The sequence below is a fragment of the Canis lupus genome, chromosome 11 (genome assembly GCF_011100685.1).
Source record: "Canis lupus familiaris isolate Mischka breed German Shepherd chromosome 11, alternate assembly UU_Cfam_GSD_1.0, whole genome shotgun sequence".
In the NCBI taxonomy this organism is placed as follows: domain Eukaryota; kingdom Metazoa; phylum Chordata; class Mammalia; order Carnivora; family Canidae; genus Canis; species Canis lupus.
Window position 1 is genome coordinate 19,095,016 of NC_049232.1, and position 20,969 is coordinate 19,115,984.

General features: G+C 35.6%; 1 pseudogene; it reads left to right on the top strand.

The window, feature by feature from the left end:
* The first annotated feature begins 1,049 nt into the window (after positions 1-1,049).
* On the top strand, positions 1,050-19,171 carry LOC119874009 (annotated as a pseudogene).
* The last annotated feature ends 1,798 nt before the right edge of the window (positions 19,172-20,969 follow it).

Sequence of the window (20,969 nt, forward strand, 5' to 3'; positions counted from 1 at the left end):
CACTTTGGAAAAGCAGAACACCTCACTCAGCGTTTTCTACACTCAGGACCAGCACTTGCTGCTATGTCATGTCTCCTTCATCTGTAGAAACACAGGCAGCATCATAGGCATCTGTCATTCAGGAGCTGATCTGATCTGACATGACTCAGCCAGTAAGACTTGAGTTCCTCTAAAGTAGAGGAAAGGTGACAGCTGTGAATAAATATAGACTCATCTGAGGCATGTAAGTTTTCTTAGGAGGCTCATCTCACACAGTGGATGGGCAACATCGATACCATTAGTTTTTAATTATTTCTCCCAGGAGAGAGGTGTCACCTCTTAGCCTTGAATAACTCTGGAACTTCCATAGCCCCTCTCCTGACAGTCTCATCTTGCACAAGTATTCTTGTAGTTTAATGGATTTTTAATACTTCAGCTATGTTTTCTTTGCTTCACTTAATCTAATTACTTATTATTTCCTACTAATGAGCACTTGTGCTTGTAAACTCATTCCCTGTGTGCTTGCCTGCTGCCATTTCCATATCTGTCCCAGTTTCATTTCAGTTTGCCATTTGCGTGTGTGATTTTTATGATGACTCATATGCTCTACGATTACATGCTGATTATAGATTATCAGGGACCTATCTAAGTGATTTTAATCTATGGAAATTATGATTTAAAATAGATAAAGTTTTCTTCCTCACAATATGAAGAAAATCACATAGCAAGTGATAGACACACATCTGCACTCAGTTTTCCTATTGAAGTTCGGGGGCAGAAATACAAGAAATTAGCAATGAAGTGATGTTCAGTGACCATAAAAGAGATCTTTAAATAATTAATTTTTTACAAATCTGACATCATGACTAAATTTCATAAGTATCAATTGGATTCCACTTAATAAGAACATATAAAGAACATATACTATATCTACTCTTTTCTGGATGATGTTATTAAAACTATAACCACACAACCACAAAGGAAGAGAGAAGCACAGCTAAATGAGTGACATTAAAATATTTATGGATTAGAGTAGGTATAAAGCATAGTGAAAGAGATAAGCATCTAGAATGCTCTCGGTGAGAGCTTCAAACCAAGAGGAGGCACCTGTCCAGAAGACTGTTGAAGAGGCTAGTATGATGACTCTTGGAAACAAGAAGTATAGCTGAAAATAACAGTACTATTCATTTAAATCTGTAATACTTAAAAGTCACCCAAACCCCTCCCCACAGACATAGCATTTTCCCTAGCATATGCACATTGTTTACCATCTAGGTTTTTATTCCGCAAGCATACAAAACATAACAATGCCAAAAAGGGGGTTCTTCTTCATAGACATTGAATAAATTATCTGAGGACAGTCACATATAAATGTAAATGTGACCAGTCTTCGAGATAGTTTAAGCCATATTTAAAGTTCTCCACATTCTTACTGGTTTTTGCTTCTTCTATCATTGACTAAAAATGTAGCTGTGGTTACTGATTAGTCTCATTCTCCTTGTGCTCTGAAATTTTAGACTTATTAATTATGTATATGCAAACTTAAATTCTTTGTGTCTTCTTTACATAATTTTAATTATTGTTAAAGCTTACCTGTTTTCCTCTAGTATTCTTTTTTTCCTTAAAGCCAATTTGCCTGATAGTAATATGGCTACGTGACTTTTTTTTTTAATTAAGTTTTTTATTTTCAGATGATTATAAATTCACATGCGGTTGTAAGAATTCAAGGAGACCTCAGGAACCCTCTTCCCTCATGTTACCCAATGATAACATCTTTATACTTACAAAATTACAATATCACTATTGATATTGACATAGTCAAGATACAGAATAGTTATAATTCTGCCTATGTGAATGTCTTTTAGTTATTGTTTGCAAGGTATATTTTTCTATTCTTTCTTATTTCAAACTTTCCATGTGTGAATGTTTTAAATATATCTCTTATAAATAGCATGTAGGTGGATTAGAAAGACCGCCTGTGTCTTTCTTGATTTTATAATTCTATTGAGATACAACTGATATAGTGTGTAATATACATATTTAAAGTATATTGTCCTGTGAATTCACATACATACTTACACTTGTGAAACCGGTATAATAAAGATAATGTACATTTTTCAATGCTCAAAATTTGAGTTTTCTCCCTAATCCATGTTTCCTTTGGCTTGATTCTCAGGCAACACTGATCTGTTTTCTGTCACTATAAATTAGTTTGAATTTCCTAGGATTTTATACAAAAAAAACTTACATTATATACTTTCTTTTATCTGGCTTCTTTCATTCAGCATAATTAAGATTCATACAAGATGTTACATGCAGTTGTCTCTTCGAGCCGACTGTATAGATATACCACAATCTGTTTATTCATCTACCTATTAAGAAATATTTTAGTTACATTGTGTTTGGAGCTAATGACTAATACAGCTGCTATAATATTCAGCCACAAATCTTTCTGTGTACACATTTCATTGCCCTTGGAAAATAACTGGGAGTGGAATAACTGGGTCCTATGGTAGTTGTATGTTTAACTTCTTAAGAAACTGCCAAAACTGGCTCTAAATTAGTCATGCCATTTTATATTCCAACCAGAAGGCATGAGTGCCATTTTTTTCCACATCTTGTCAAAACGTGGAATGGTCAGACTTTTTAATTTTAGGCATTTTAATAGACTTTTAATGGTGTCACACTGTGGAGTTATTTTGCATTTCTTTAATAATACTGAGATTATTTACTGGTAATTGGTAGTTTAGCTCTCTTCTTTGAATTGCCCAAATATTTTGCCCATTTAAAAATGGATTTCAAGGGACTCCTGGGTGGCTTAGTGGTTGAGCATCTGCCTTTGGCTCAGGGCATGATCCCAGTCCAGGATCCAGTTCCTGTGGGGAGCCTGCTTCTCCCTCTGTCTATGTCTCTGCTTTTCTCTGTGTCTCTCATGAATAAATAAATTTTAAAAATCTTTAAAAAATGGATTTCAAATTTTAAAATTGGTTTTTTAATGGATTTTCTCCTTACTGAGTGTTGTGAGCTCTTTGTTGTACGTAGAATCTTTTATCAAATACATGACTAAAAATACTTTCTTTTTAATTTCTGCCTTGTATTTTCATTCCTTTATAAAGCAAGTATTTTTAATTTTGAGGTCTCATTTATCATTTCTTTTATGGACCTTGTTTTTGGTGTCACCATTAATAAATCTTTGCCAGAACCAAGGCACAAATATTCTCAGCTGTTTTCTTTTAGGTTTTGCATTTAGATCTATGATCCACTTTAAGTAGATTTTGTATATTGTAGAAGATACAGATTGAAGTTAATTGCATATAGATGGCCAGTAGATCCAGTACCATATGTTACAAGGCTATCCTTTCTCTAGTGAATTTCATTTGTACCTTTTAAGAAAATTAATTGCCCATATATGTGTGGGTCTATTTCTGGAAACTTAATTTAGATCCATTGATACTTTCTGTCTTCACACAGATACCATACTATCTAGATTACCAGAGTTTTATAGTATATATTAAAATCAAGTAAAGATAGTTCTTCCCAATATTTTTTAACTGTTTTGAGTAATTGTAGGGTCTTCGAATTTCTAGATGAATTTTAGAATCACTTGTCAAACTCTATAAAAAGTCTTGCTAATGTTTTTCTTGGGATCACCTTAAACTGGATAAATTTGGAAAGAATTTATGGTTAGCAGTATTGAGTCTTCAGAACTCAGAATATGGTATCTCAGTGTTTTGTAACCATAAATGTAAAGATTTTAAACATCTTTCGTCAGGTTTATTCCACAGTGTTTCATACTCTTGATGTATTATAAATAATGTTTTCATTTCAATTTCTTTTATTATTAAAATATATAAATAGAATTGCTTTTTTAAATATGGAGTTTATATCCTGTAACATTTACCAAGTCACTCATTAGTTCCACTAGCTGTAGGTGTGTGTGTGTGTGTGTGTGTGTGTGTGTGTGTGTGTGTCTCAATTCTAATGGATTTTCTACTTAGGAATCTTGTTGTCTGTGGCAATTCAGAGGTTGAATGTGGCATTCTTGAAATACTGGATGTCTTTAAACATGCAGCCCTGAAATAGAATCAGATAGAGTAGTGCAATTAAGGGCAAGTATTTCCATTAACCTAGAAATGGTGTGCAGAAGGTGATATGGTAGGAAGAAAGGCAAGTTAGAACCAGTTTTCAAACCAGTCTAAGAAGGAAATATCACAAATATTCCTCTAAAAAATGGATAAATGTCAAGCATTATAATATTTTAGGCAGTTCAAATCTATGATTTGTTGAATATTGTTTTGGGCTATTGGAAATGACTGTGGTGGATTCAGTGATTTCTAAAATGAGTAAACAGGAGAAAAAATGGTTATTACTCATGGTCCTACTGACAGGCATGGAAATATTTCATTCCTTTTTAAACTGCAAACTTCTTTGACACTGATGATCTATCACAGGTGTACTGTGCAAATGAAGTGACATATAAATAAATAAACCATTGCTCATCTGTCCTAGTCACTTTTACTAACCTGAAGTTCTAGACAAATAGTGATTGATGGGTATTGCTTTTGACTTTGCCATGTCTCTGTTAAGAAATATCATGGGCTTGTGCAATTATCTTTTTCACACTGCAGTTTGGTCTCTGTCCTCTGTCGCCCCCATGTTATTAGTCTTTATATATATGGATATATAAACTTACTGGCACAAAAAAAGGCATTTTGAACTTATTAATTATGACACTAGAACACAGATTCTCCTCTGTGCCAGTTTGGTATATGTCATATATGTATGTTTGCATGTAAGACATTATTGTTTTTATTACTGTCACAGAAGAAAAAAGCTTGTTTTTTTTTTTACTCTTTGGTCTAAAGGATTTCTGATCTTTTCCCCTTAGGAAAAACTTTCTCTGTTTTGCATTTCAGGAGTGGGTCAGAAATATAAAGTACTTTAGAGAAGTGATTCTTTGGGTGAGAGCCAGGTGAGAGTTTATACTCTCATTGTCCTTCAAACAAGGGATTGTATCTGCAGTATCTGCTTGTAGAGGTCAAACTATTATCATGCTATGAAAATTGTCTTTGGCTTTTATGCAGTTGGTAGAATGGCTTTGTTTTTAAATACAACAGCTCTTTTCTTTGCATTCATGAGCACCCAGCTATGTAATCACATTTCTTCCCTCTAGGCGCTGCTGCTCCTGCTGCAGTTGGCCAACTTTTATTGAAATATATGCCAAATATTATGAAAATTATTTTACATATAGTATCTGTATTCCTTATTTATTATGGTGTAATAAGTTATACTACATTTTAGTAGCTTAAAACAATGAAATTTATTGTGTCTTAAAATTTCTGAGGGTCAGGGATCTGGGAGCCATTTAGCTGACTGATTCTGGCTCAGGATCTCTCTTGTATTTGGAATAAAACTCTCAGCATTGCAGTCGTTTGAAGGATGGAGGATCTGCTTCCAAGTTCACTCATATAGCTGAGTATCTGATTTAATACTCCAATAAATTTATTAGGTATGTACTCTTAATGTTCTCATATTACAGATGTGGAAACAAGCCTAATGAGGAATTCTAATCTGAAGCCATTGTGTTTTATTTTATCAACTATGGCTAAGTCTCCTAGTGAATGGAAAATAATTTTGAGGTGTTTACAGTGATTACTTCTGTTAAAGAAAATGAAATCTACATTTACTTTAAAGGGGAACCCAGCTCCTTCACTCATCTGAAAAAAAATTGAATGTTATGGTTTTTTGTTTTCGTTTTTTAAAAGATTTTATTCATTCATTTGAGACAGAGAGAGAAAGAGAGAGAGAGTGCGCACGAGTAGGGGAAGAGGCAGAGGGAAAGGAAGAAGCAGACTCCCTGCTGAGCCAAGAACCCAATGTGGGGGTTCCATCCCAGGACTCAGAGATCATTACCTGAGCCAAAAATAAACACTTAACCATCTGAGCCACCCAAGCACCCCAGTACTGTTGTTATTTCACATTTATTCATATTCTCCTGAATCCATACATGAGATGTTCTGGATCAAAGATAGATTTCTTATTAGGTACTTCATTGTAAATAATAAGTAAGTTATTCTCCCTATGCCCTATTCGCTACCCCTAGAGTGACAAAATAAGAGCCAAGTCAGTTGTCTTACCTGACTGGCCAGATTCATCCATGGGCAAAAGGAAGGAGAAAATTACTTTTCTCTGCTTATAAAGTGGTAGGAGACACATGTCTATTCATGTCCTGAAAGGGTCTCCTTCCTGCTCCAGTCCTTTGGTATGTAAATGAAACCTTTGGAGAAGCCAGAGACTATCTCCAGAGACTGCCTAATTCCTTCTTGAAAGGAAAACACAGAAAGATAGCAGTTCCAGGCTTTATGGAAATTGAAATGTTGACAGGAAACTATTCGAAGTTGTAGCCATCAGACCTCTTGCCAAGATAAGAGTTTTATTATCCTTTTGAATCAGAGCAATTTACTAGACAAATGGCTACAGATATAATTCTCATGGTATATGAAGAGTCTCAGGGGAGCTAGAGCTTTGTACTGGAATGCTGAGAAAGTAAAGGCAATTTTATTTCTCTACAGGGACCTACTGAGAGGCTGTGAAGCCTCTTTTCTGCACAACTTCCTTTTTCCTCCTGTGTCTTTTTAATGAAAGCTCCTTCTACAAGGACTTAGATTTGTACTTACCTATCACTTTACATGTGAGAATTATTGGAGGTATGTCTGTGGTAGGTGCATCATTTATCATCAAAACACTCCACAAAAGTTTTGTATCTTAGTCAAGTATTTGTGTTATTAATTAATCAAGATGGTTAATAATGACATCTCTAAAGTTACTTCCAGATCTAGGACTTTCTGTATTAATCTCATTTTGTAAACAATGGCAATAATAATAGCAAAAATTTATTTACCACTTACTATGTCAGGCACTGTTCTAGGTATGTTACACAAATTAATTTAATGTTCATAATCGCACAATAACCTATGTAATGGCTCATTATTATCCCTAGAATGGGTAAGCTAAAATACAGAAGGTTTATATATCTTGTTCGAAGTGAAGCACTGGGAAGTTGCAAAACTGAGATTTAAACCCAGGCGCTTCAGCTCCATGTTGCAAGCTCTTAACTATTACATGAATTCTCTACAGTTTGTTATTTCACAAACTTATTTTGCACCTTCTATAAGCCAAGCAGTGTTTTACGCACTACAGATACATCACTGAACAAAATATTGAAAGCCCCTATGTTCATAGAGCTTATTTCTGGGTTAACACTAGGGTGGTCAGGTAAGGAGATAAAATTAATCCGGTAAACATATGTATGATATAATAGACTGGCAAATATTATGAGGGAAAAAATAAGCAGAATAGGGAAATAGAGTCTAAAAGACGCTACTATTTTAGAGTTGAGAGGGAAGATATTATTTTTGATACATGAGTTGCCATTCAAACTGTGGATAATATGATGAATTTAGTCCATCAAGAGCATTTTTTAAACAAAATGTAGAACAGAATAAATTCAACTTGAAAACAAGATGTCAGAGTTCATTGCAGAAAGTAAACATAGTTTTTCATAAGGTATTTCCTTCATTGTGAATACATGTTTATGTGTACTGAATCATAAAGTCATTCATATTTCTTTCTATGTGTCATTTTTAAAAAGGTGATTATTTTGTTCTTCTTGTTGTTGTTTGACACTCTGGGGAACCAGCAAGGTGGCCACTGAGGCAGGTGATCAAGGACTAGGAGAAAGTGGATGGAAATGAAATCAAAGCTGGGAATGTACCAGGACACCTACAGAGCTCTATGAGCCATGGTAAAATTTTTGGTTTATTATAAGTGAAATGGGAAGCCATTTGAGAGTTTTGAGCAAAGTAAACATAAACTGATTTACATTCTAGAAGGGTCATTTCGGCTGCTATATCAAAATAGATTGTATGGGAGCAAGGACTGAAATTAAAATGGAACATAGTTTTGGATCAATAAGAGTAGAAATTGGATAGAGAATTTCTGAATCTTGGAATCATAGCAGTAGAATTTTAGACTAAGAGTAGCCTAAAGATTATTTATGTAGCCTCCAATTCTCCTATCCAAATGCTTTTCCTGCAAACTACTCTATTTCTATACCACTCTAAAAGATGAAAGTGTTCTGTTTCATCTACTGAAAAGGTAACCCAAAGTAGTGTAATGAAGTAGTATGCGTTGAAGATTGGGATCATAAGGGTAAAGGAAGTAAAATTTTGAAAATTGTTAATGTACTTTTTCTATTGTCTTTATGAGCACATGACCATATGAAGCATCCATTCATCAGAATGGAGATGAGCATCTATTAGAAAGGAATACAAAGTGAAAGACTAAGGTATTATTCAGCTTCCAACACTCAGCAACAGAATTTTGCAAATAAGCTAGTTTATTGTAAAAGTATTGTTCAGAATTCCTTAATTTTTTTATTTCTTGTTTCAGAAGAAGATATGTTAGGCAAGCAAGGCAGAGGAAGTGGGGAAAGACCACTCTTTTGGTTTTGGCAAAGGAAGAGAAAGGGAAAGAGAAGAGTGAGAAACATGGACTTATATCTCACATTCCCACATGCCACACACACACAGCTCACACCACACATATGCACATACCACACACATCCCATACAATTTCACATCACACACAGTCTTTAAGACCCTAGACACAAAAGGTCCTATCACAGGCTGCTGCTGTTGCAACCTGGGTTACAGCCACATCAATTTAGCAGATCAGCAAGGTCAGACAGAGGGAACTATTACACTTGTTTCCAATGTGACATAGAAGCAGCTGAAAGTACGGCTAGAACACTTATACCAGAGTGGTGGTATCCTGGAGCGGGATGCAATGAGGGTGATATGACAGACCACATTAGGGCTTGGAAGCCCCAGCCAGACTTTAGAAGAGTCTGTGGCTCCATTGGAAACTGAGACTGAGGCTGGCAGGTAATGACTACCAGGCCCTGACCAAACCAGAGAGCCCAGCTTGGGCTTGATTGATGATTGTTCACCAGGGCAAGCACATCCAGGTGAACCCTCATCCAGAAAACCAGAGAATACTGAGGATCTCATAAGCAGAACTCTTCTCTACCTCTCTGAAGCCATCTTATAGTGTAAGTGGAGAGTCTTCTCAGAGAATCCAAGAATTTAATCTAAAAGAGTCTAAACATTACTATGTAGAGTGTCCTTTTTAATTCATAGGTTAGACTAAGCTTGGACTAGTTATAGATTGGGGTTTGTCCTCATTAACAGGAAGGCAGTAACTTGGGGATAAAGAACCAGAATGTTTTCTGGCAAAATAAATAAAGTAAATTTTCTCTGCATATGCAAGGTGCAGTGTAAGCTAGATATTATAAAAGCACTACACCATTTGTTACCAGCTATTTACTATATGTATGCCTAGCCTAACTGGCTCCTAAGTTTGTAACCTTAAATACTGCTCCCCATTTCTGTTTAACAACAAAAGTACAGAAGAAAGATGCCATTATAAGCCAAGAGCCATAGAGATGCCTCTACTGGATTCAAGGGAATACTTTGAGTTCTATAGATAAATAGGCTTAGGCATGGAGACAAGTGGCAAGGCAGGAAGTACATTTTCAGACCCAGATATTTGGAAAGGTATCAAATATGAATCTGAAGAAGAGTTATTAGGAGCCTTCCACATGCCAGCCTCTGGGGATGCCAAGATAAAGTAGCCTGGAGATCTGGAGGAATGGGTACCCTGGGGCGGAGTGGGGGCAGGCATCACAGTGGTGAGAGATCCACATCTTCACAGAAGTACATGGTAGAAAGTTATACTGCTCCTGCCACTAGCAGTTCCCCCAAACAGTTTTCTGGCACCATCATTTAAAATGGGCCTTTCAATCATGCAGAAAATGGAGCCATCCTGAAAACTCTGATTATTTGTGTCTTTAGGAAAGCACATGTGAGCGCATCATCCATGAATTGAGAATTGCTACTTGCCCCTCCATCTCGCTTACATAGCTCCCTGTCTGCTAATTAAAAATTATTACTTGATAAGTTTTATTCCACAAGTAGAGTTATAAGACCTAATATGTAAACTCTAGAATAATTTAATATAATATATAAAATAAGAAAAATCACACTAAAATATTATCACTAATGGTAAATGAAGAAACATAAATGGGTCTATCTGATACTACCTCTGCTTCATGTTACAGTGAGGAAATTAAAATGATAATAGGAGTCTGACAGAGAAAAGGAGGAGGCTGTTTTCAAGAAAACAAATATTCCAGGCAGCCCAAGTGGCTCAGCGGTTTAGCGCCACCTTCAGCCCAAGGCCTGATCCTGGAGACCTGGGATCAAGTCCCATGTTGGGCTCCCTCTGTGGAGCCTGCTTCTCCCTCTGCCTGTGTCTCTGCATTTCTCTCTCTCTCTCTCTCTCTCTCTCAATCTCTATCTCTGTATCTCATGAATAAATAAAATCTTAAAAAAAAAGAAAACAAATATTCCAACTTTATTGTCTTTTCCAAGGCTATTCCCAGTTTATTTTCAGTTGATACAAGTCAGAAAAAAGTTGCCACAGTCACATACTCAGACAACTCTGTTTCATTTGATTTCTTGGGTTTTGTTTGTTAACAATGACTTTCATCAAAGGAAACTTCAGTGTCAGAAAACTTATTCCTTAAATTATTGCTGTATTCAAAAGTAATCCTTTAACTTCCTCTATACTTTTCCTACAACATTTTTTAATACTAAATTTCTTGTCAAATTTTGGAGAGTTGTGTAAAGCATCATCTCAAATCCAAAGTGTTTATTTTTTTATTTAAATTAAATCCAAAGCATTTAAATCTGTAACAAAATCAGAGTACCCAGCATTTCTCCATAAATATGAAAGAATGTATATGGACCCAGGGATCATGAAAGAAATGCCCATGGGATTCAACTCAAGACTTCTTACTAGAGAAAAAAATTACTGGAAAATCATTTGAAGAATGTACATCTTTCCAGGATAACTGGGATACATTCACAGACTGGGAAGGAAGCATGGAATTTTTCTTTGAATATTGTGACTTCCCATCTGTAACTAGATTCATGTTGAGTGGCATGTTTTCTCTAGGACTGGGCTTCTCTGTTACTCTGCCAGCTTCTCCTGTTCACCTGGAATTATATCTAGAAAAACAGGGAGAATAAGTTTGTCCTTGGTAAGAAAAATACTATAGCTACAAACCAGTGACTTTTAAACAAGGATTTTTTAATTAAGTCACACCCAACATGGAGCTTGAATTCACGACCTTGAGATCAAGCACTGCATGCTAAAACAACTGAGCCAGCCAGGTGCCCCTGAACAAGGATCTTAGTAAATAAAAATTTCACACTAATCACACTATCTCTGTATTAGTGGGTGATGGGCTATGTTATATCAATTATATTTTGTTTCCTTCCATTTCCTATAAAATGTTATATTTTATGCTTTGTAATTTCCAAATTTTCTATTTATAACATCTGATTATAATCAGAAAAAATTATAACGTGGAAAAATAGAGAAAAAATGTGGTTATATGTCTGTAAGAATCCTAAAGCAGTAACATCACTCAAACTAATTTTTTTTTTAAATATTTTATTTATTTATTCATGAGAGACACAGAGAGAGAGGCGGAGATGCAGGCAGAGGGAGAAGCAGGCTCCCCAGAGGGATGGGAGACTAGATCCCAGGACCCCAGGATCACACCCTGAGTTAAAGGCAGATGCTCAACCACTGAGCCATCTAGGTACCCTCAAACTAATTCCTAAGGAATAAAGTCATAATACATATCTGGCTTTATAATGGCTCTTCTTGCTTTCTGAAGACTCCTTACTGAACTCCAAAAGACAAAGAGGAGATTTTAAAAGTCGAAAAGTAGTTTTCTAACTTTTAAATAACCAAACTTTATTTTCCACCCAACAAATTCAAAATGATACACCTGTGACCTGGTAGTAAACTAAGGGAACTATGAGTGAACCCTGCAGGCAGACCTGAATTTGCTCTTTGAAAATGTATGTGCATATGTTACTGTTTCCTAGGGTCTTTACCTATGAATATGAAAATGCTGACTTAGCATTCTTTGTAAAACATTTCCTGTGTGACCAGAGTGAAACACTCTGACCTGTCCTATCATGTTTACAATAATATTTAACAAATAGCCAACAGATCATACATTGTAAATGAAATCATGACTGGTAATGCCTAGATGGTTTTGAATGTTACAGTTTTTCAAAATCTTGGAGGCCTTCTGTACTTGGCTTATACCAGATTGTGTTTCTTTTTCTAAAATTTGCTTGGCTTATCAGTATTTAAAATTTAAGATCAATTTCACTTTCTATGGTAAAAAGAAACCTATTAACACCCCCTATTTAAAAGTTTAGTGTATTGATATAAAATAAAGTTCTTACAATAAAGTTACCTTATTATTCACAAGGTTATTGAAATTTCAAAATGGTGTGTAATTTTTTAAAATTAAGACATAATGCACAGGTTAAATAGTCTAAAACATTAATTAAAGCCTCATATTTTAAACTTGAAAGCAGTTGTCAACCATTTTTCACCTTCCAAGTATAACTAAAGTCATATTTTGGCATAATTTTGAAAAAGGAATATCTTACATTAGAATTCTTCCACATCCACTCCATAGAATAGTTTTTTTTCAGTGATTTCCAGAACATTGGTGAAATTTAGAATTTTAAGTACGTTAAAGATTCTATTCATAATGGAAGAAATTTAAATCGACAATGTAAAAAATGAAGTTTTTAATTTTAATGCTTCAACACTAGAAGTTTAAGGAAATGCTTTGTAATTTTTAGAAATCTTACTTAAATATATTTAAAACACAGGAAAAAAAATCTGGAATTGGTACATTGTATCTTTTTTCCTTTCTAAAAAATCAACCAGTTGGCTTTTTTTTTTTTCTAATTACAACTAGCTCTAAAGCATCATAGCTTTTTTCTCTTTAAATTTATATATAAATTTTAAGGAGGTTTAATAAAGTTAATAAATAGTACACTTGTTTCTTGGTTGTTAAGAACTGTCCAAAACAATGTTAAATGTCAATAGGAAAATAGTTTTTTTTTAAATTTTTTTATTGGAGTTCAATTTGCCAACATATAGCATAACACCCAGTGCTCATCCTGCCAAGTGAGGAAAATAGTTTTTTAAGTCTTCCAGAATATCTTGATGGTTAAAGGATGCATTTAGCACAATGGAGGTGCTTGAGAAGCCAAATGTCAAACGGCTGATGTGACTTGAAATCTACATTGCTGTATAAAAAAGATAGAAATGGATTTTCCACTCCTGGGGTAGTCACCTTATTCCTCCAAATTAAAAAAGTGTTCTTGAGAATGGAAAATATCTTGCTATATGATTAGCACAGAAGATCATTTATTTTAAATATTACCTGAATCTGGAGTGTTTCAGGATAGGGCAAAAGATACAATTTTTGAAGGAAATATTCAGTGTTGATTTAGATCTGTATTCATTTGTGAAACCATTCAGAATGTTTCTGGTCATACCTTTTACTGACAATGATTGTCACACTTGGTTTAATAAAAATTGAAGGACTAGCTGATGAAGTCCTCAGAATTTGCAGTTAATTTATTCTGCAAATGCATAGTGCTGCATAAGTCGGGAATTCTCAAGGGTTTACATGATTACCTGCCTGACTTCCATAAAATTAAGCATAAGCATACGTTCTAGAACTTTGATAGGCTCCTTTAAAATATTTCCCCTTTATCTGTAAAACAACAAGAATGGTATAATAATATTAACCTCATAGAGTGAAGATTAAATGATACAATGAATGCCTGGCACAAAGAATCAACTATTACCTGGATTTTTTTTCTTCTCCCCATAGGATTATCTGAGCATGTGCAGTCAGATACTACTATATGTTATGCCTAACATAATATACTGAGTAACAGGCATTTGATTACTACCTTGTATCAATAATATGAGTAGATAGAATGGAGAAAATAAACTATGACAAAGCAGTGTATTTTCACTGTTAGCTATTAGTAGAATTTAATAAACATTCTTTGGTTTAATTAATAGGAATCTTTAAAGAGTAAACTGAGCTAGAGATTTTATCCATTACCTACAAATCTGTAACAGTAATAATTTATAAGATTAACCTAATGTTTCCCAAGTTTCTAATATCCTAAGTGAATATATACTTTCCTACCTTATGTTTATAAATCCTGGATTTGTTTCTCAGGGATAAAAATGCTCCTATAGAATAAATGGCATAGCTCCTTGGATTTATGGACCGTAAATTCTACAACAAATTATTGCACAGGTACACATAACTGTAAAAAGTAATCCTGATTTATTTAGGGGCAGTTTGTCTTGGTGTACATCTACCTACATACAGCTGAAAAATTTTCTGCTTTCTAACCTAGACATCATTTTTCACACTTGGTTGTTAAGGCTTCTCAAAGCTTGTGCTTTTTAAGAAGAAACAAAACAAAACAAAGCCCAGGAGAGCATTTTTTCCTTGGTTGATTCTTCCAATATATTTATAAGCCTTGGGATTTCTAATGGATCTGTTTCAAGCTCTGGACATCCCCTCTAATGAAATATATTGATCCTCTTTACATTCTTCACAAGGCTAATTTACTACTAAGTGGAAATATGCATGTAAAAATACAGCAAGAGAATGAAAAAAAAAGGGAAAAGTATTTTTCCTTTCTATTTTTATTTTCTGTTTTAGTTTCTGTATTTATTTTATAAATATAGTAGTTCTCTATAAATCATTCACAACCCTATATAAATGTGTTATTCATACTGAGCTCAATACATTTGAGACCCTGGTATATTTTTCTTCCTGTGATTTAATCTTTAAGCCTCCATTTTACTTAGAATATTTTCCATAATCTCTACTTTAACCCTGCTACAGAGCATTTTCTGGTCTTAAATTATCACTTGGAAAACCATTGGCATCTAGCTACACATCCAAGGCTATCCCTCAATACCCATGCAAATGCTTTTTTTTTTTTTTTTTTTTGCGTAGCTCTCTACAAATCTTTCTTCAACCCAGTCTTCAACTTCCCATTTTCCCAAGTCTTCCTCAGTCATCTTGCAACTGAGCATGCATCTGCAGGATTTCTGTACTATCTCAACTTCCCCTGGTGAAACATTGGTTTTCTTGCACTAACCGTAACCAGAGTGTTTCCTGAGGATATGACTTCCTTTTCACCTCTCTTAAGTGGGGATTCCTTTCCCTCATATCTTAGGATTTTAAGAGCATGAGGTTTGTGTAGTTGTACACTTTAGTTCTGCTTGCTACATTCAAGCTGTTTCTCCTCCTACATGCTTCAAAAACATCATTCAGTTGAGTTTATTGCAAAAGTCTATGCCACCAATTAATACTACTTACTGTTGTTCACTGCTGACTTCTAGTTCACTATCTTCAATCAGCGATGGCTTTGGTATCTGGCTTATTCTTTCCTTTATCTTGTAACTTTTTGCCTCTGATTGAACCCAACAATCTTTTCTCTCCATTCCTGTATCTTATTAATGACTAATGTAAAGAAAATTACAGAAAACTGTTAACTGGTTTCAGCACAGATTTTTGAACACCAGTGATCACTCAACACTACTAATCAATCCCATCATATTTTCTCTGCTCAAACGTTTAAGGCTCCCTCTTCCCTCAATCTAGCTAATAACTTCATTTTAGTAATCTAAAGTTAAATAGAAAATATCAAAGGTGAACTCCCTCATCTTCTGGCCAACAGATTTATTATCATCCTTTCTGCATCTGTATCCACATTCTCTGCTTTTCACTTGTTTACCACAACACATGTAGTTTGAAACTCTTCCTTCTAGTCTCTTAAGAATCTGTTTTCCACAGTTGTCCCTTATGCAAAATAAATTTCTCCATTTCATTATGGAATTCTGAGAATCTAGTTCTAGTGTATTTCTTCTAGCTGTGGCTTGTTTTTTCTGCCTCTTTTTATTTAAAAAATTTTTTTTAAATTTATTTATTCATGAGAGACACAGAGAAAGGCAGAGACACAGGCAGAGGGAGAAGCAGGCTCCATGCAGGGAGCCTGATGTGGGACTCTATCCCAGGACTCAGGGATCATGCCCCGAGCCAAAGGAAGACACTCAACCGCTGAGCCATCCAGGCATCCTTCTACCTCTTTTTAATAAAGAGTCTATGATCTCTTTCTTAAAAGAGAGTCTATGGTCATTTTCTCCAAATATTCCCCTTAATTTTGTCTGAAGCCATCCCAACTGGATTTTCACTTCATTCATTCCAGCCTAACATATGATCTCTGCTGGAAAAATGTTTCATGTGTACTTGAGAAAAATGTGTATTCTGCTGTTAGATAGAATGTTTTGTGTATGTCTGTTAGGTCTAATTGTTTTGTAGTGTTATTCAAGCTCTTATTTCCTTATTAGCCCTTTGTCTGGTTGCTCTATTCATTACCAAAAGTGGGGGATTGAAGTGTCCTATTTTTCTAAAGATTTCTATTTCTGCTTTCAGTTTTTTCAATGTTTGCTTCATATATCTAGGAAATTTGATGTTTGATATATATGTATTTTTAATTATTACAACTTTGTAAATTGACCCTTTTATCATTATATAATGTTGTTTCTCTCTTATAATAGTTCTTTTCTTAAAGATTATTTTATCTGGGCAGCCCGGGTGGCTCAGTGGTTTAGTGCCACCTTTAGCCCAGGGTGTGTGATCCTGGAAACCCGGGATCGAGTCCCACGTCGGGCTCCCTGCATGGAGACTGCTTCTCCCTCTGCCTGTGTCTCTGCCTCTCTTTCTCTCTCTCTCTCTCTCTCTCTCTCGTCTCTCATGAATAAATAAATAAAATCTTTAAAAAAAAGATTATTTTATCTGAGATTAGTATAGCGACCTTTGCTCTCTTTTGGCTACTATTTGCATGAAATATCTTTTTCCATTCTTTCACTTTCAACCTAGTATGTCCTTAAATCTAAAATGAGTGTCTTTTAGGCAGCAGACACAAGTTAGAAACAGATCCTGTTTTGTTTTATTTTTAATTCAGTTAACCAATCTGTATCTTTTAAATTACAGAGTGTAAGTCCATTTATATTTAAAGCAGTTACTGGTAAGGAATAGCTTACTATTACCATTATTATTTATTTTCTCTATGCCTTTTTTTTAGAAGGGGGGGCTTCATTTACTCCATTTTTGTCTTTCTTTGTATTTAATTGATCTTTCATAGTGACACATTTGGATTCCATATTATTTCCTTTTGTATACATTTTGTAGACATTTTCTTTGTTTTTTACCATGAGGATCACATATAATATGCTAAGGTTAAAGAGTCCCTTTTAAACTGATACAAACCTAATTCAACCATATATAAAAACTATACTCCTTTACAGCTCTGCCCCCTCTCAAAATTGTAATGATACTGCTTTTTATATTTTTGCATGCATTTATTTTTATTGGGGAGCTTTATATTTTTCTGACTTTTATTTACTCTTTAGCATCATTTTGCTTCAATATAGAGGACTCTTTATTATTTTTATAGGACAAGACCACTGGTAATGAACTCCTTCAGCTTCTGTTTATCTAAGAGGGGCAGAGGCAGAGGGAGAGAGAGAGAATCTCTTTTTGTGGGGTGGGGAGAATCTTAAGTGGGCTCAACACTGGGCTTAATCTCATGACCCTGAGATCATGACTTATACTGGAATCAATAGTCACCTGAGCACCTCGCTGTGCAGAAACTTTTTAACTTGATGTAGTAGTACCTATTTATTTTTCTTTTGTTGTCTTTGCTTCTGGTGTCAAATTTAAAATTGTTTACTTTAAAATTTACAAATATGTTTTCTTTTATAAATAATCTAACTTCTGGAAATAGAATAATTTAACTTTTAAAAATAGCTTTATTGAGGGACACCTGGGTGGCTCAGTGGTTGAGCGTCTGCCTTCCGCTCAATGCATGATCCCATGGTCCTAGGATTGAGTCCCTCATCAGGCTCCCCACAGAGAGCCTACTTCTCCCTCTGCCTATGTCTTTGCCTCTCTCTGTGTGTGTCTCTCAGGAATAAATAAATAAAATCTTTTAAAAAATAGCTTTATCGGGGGTGGTAATTTGTGCGGAGGCCACTACGCTCCCCAGCGACCTCCCAGTGACTCACCATCAGGAGCAGTACCTTGGCGAAGATCACAGAGATGGAAGCGAGATGGCTCTGACTCAAAAAACAAGGCCACAGCACACTACCTAGGGCTGTTTACGGCTTGCCTTGCTAAACTTTGTAGAGAATTCATTACCCCAAAAGGTGGTGGTAGTGGTGGGGCAGGAGAAGGTTTTGATGTGGCCAAGACAGGTGTTGTTCAAATTGGGTTTGTGGGTTTTCCATCAGTGGGGAAGTCAACACTACTTAGTAACCTGGCAGGTGTATATTCTGAGATGGCAGCCTGTGAGTACACTACTCTGACCACTGTGCCTGGTGTCATCAGATACAAAGATGCCAAGATCCAGCTCCTGGATCTTCCAGGTATCATTGAGGGTGCCAAGGATGGGAAAGGTAGAGGCCATCAAGTCATTGCAGTGGCCCAAACATGTAACTTGATCCTGATTGTTCTGGATGTCCTGAAACCCTTGGGACATAAAAAGATAATTGAAAATGAGCTGGAAGGCTTTGGCATTCATTTGAACAGCAAACCCCCCAACGTTGGCTTTAAGAAGAAGGATAAAGGAGGCATTAATCTCACGGCCACTTGCCCTCAGAGTGAGCTGGATGCTGAGACTGAAGAGCATTCTGGCTGAATACAAAATTCACAATGTTGATGTGACTCTGCGTGATGCCACAGCAGACGACCTCATCGATATGGTGGAAGGAAACAGAGTTTATATCCCTTGTATCTATATGTTGAATAAGATTGATGAGATCTCCATTGAGGAATTGGATATCATCTATAAGGTGCCTCACTGTGTACCTATTTCTGCCCATCACCACGGGAATTTTGATGACCTATTGGAAAAGATCTAATACTATCTGAAACTAGTGAGGATTTACACCAAACCCAAAGGCCAGTTGCCCAATTATCCCCTACTACAGTGGAGGATTTCTGCATGAAAAATCACAAAAATCTTATCAAAGAATTTAAATACGCTCTGGTCTGGGGTATGTCTGTGAAACATAATCCTCAAAAAGTGGTAAAGACCATACATTGGAGGACAAGGATGTAATTCAGATTGTGAAGAAGTGAAACCTTCCCTTCTGCCCACCTGCTGGGCCAACCATAGCAGCTTTTCCCGTGACCAAGCACCTTATCCCAAACCCCTTCCGGCTTTGGTAGCCAGTGGATCAGGATTCAGGAAAGGGAGATGGAGGCCGTCAAACTGGAACTTTACTTGTCTTACCTTGGTGTCACCTTATAAATTCAACTGCATAAAGGACCTGGTAAGCCAGCCAGCTATCGGGGGGGGGGGGGGGGGGGAGAAGCTTTATTGAGATATAATTTACATACCATAAAATTCATCATTTTAAGCATCTAATTCAATGTACATTCATAGGGTTGTACAATTATCATAAGTCATAAAATGTCTTCATCTCCTGCCAAAGAAACCATTGGCTATTATTCCTTATTTTCCCCCACCCACCTCTAAGCAATCACTAATCAACTTTTTGTCTATATTGGTTTACCTATGCTAGACATTTCACAACAGTGGAATCTTACAGTTTATGGTCTTATGGTCTTTTTAATCTTTTTTTTTTTCACTTAACATAATGTTTTCAAGGTTTATTCATGTTTAGCATATATTCATTCCTTTTATTGCTAAATAATATTCACTTATTCATACATAAGTTGTTGGCCACTAGGCATTTTTCTACTTTTTTGGCTATTATGAATAATACTATGAGTGTTCAGGTACAAGTTTTTGCATGGACATATGTTTACATTTCTCTTTGGTGTATACATAGGAGCGGAATTGTTGGATCATATAAGAGCTCCATGTTTAACTTTTTGAGGAGTATTCAAGCTACTTTCCACAGAAGCTATAACATTTTACATTACTACCAGCAATTTATAATGGTTCCAGTTTCTCCATATCTTTGCTGACACTTGTTATTGTTTGTCATTTTGATTATTATCATCGTAGCAGATGTGAAGTATCCTATTGTAGTTTTGCTTTGCATTTCCTAATGGCAAATGATATCGAGCATCTTTTCATATACTTACTGGCCACTTATGTTTCCTTTTTGGAGAAGTCCTTATTAAAATTGTTGGACCATTAAGAACTTTTTGCTTCAGGGTGCCTGGGTGGTTCAGTCAGTTAAGCATCTGCCTTTGGCTCAAGTCATGATTCTGAAGTCCTGGGATCGAGCCCCACATCAGGCTCCCTGCTCAGTGGGGGGTCTGCTTCTTCCTCTCCTCCTTGCTGGTGCTTTCTCTCACAATCTCTGTCACTGTCTCTCTCTCTCTCTCTCTCTCTCTCTCTCCTTCTAAAAAGTAAATAAAATCTTTAGAAAAAAAAACCTTCCTGATCTTTTGATTATTGAGTTGTAAAAGTCCTTTATATATTTTGTTTATAAGTCTCTTATCAGATATATGATTTGCAGATATTTTCTACTATACTGTGGGTTGACTTTTCACTTTCTTCATAATAGTTTTGAGAAGAATTATTTTATAGTTTCACAAACATAACAATCAGCTTGTTGGTCAAAAAAGAAATATTCCAAAATATATGGTGGCAAAAAAGAAAAATGATATCTGTATGCCAATCTCATATTACAGTTACAAGTTTACAGTAGAATAGCTAGGGGCAGAGGATTACTTCATATTTATGCTTACCTAGAGAATGTCTGGATGTTGAGGTAGCATATGAGCCTCATATTTGTCTCTTACAGTTTACTGGGCTTCCTAGCAGAAACAGAAAACTTTGGAACTGGCGGTATTTTTTTCACTTACAGGAATGAAAACACTGCAACAAATATAAAAGAGGACAGACTCTGCTCCTAACCTTGGAGGAATTCCCTGTGTAGATATTCAATCGAACCTGGGG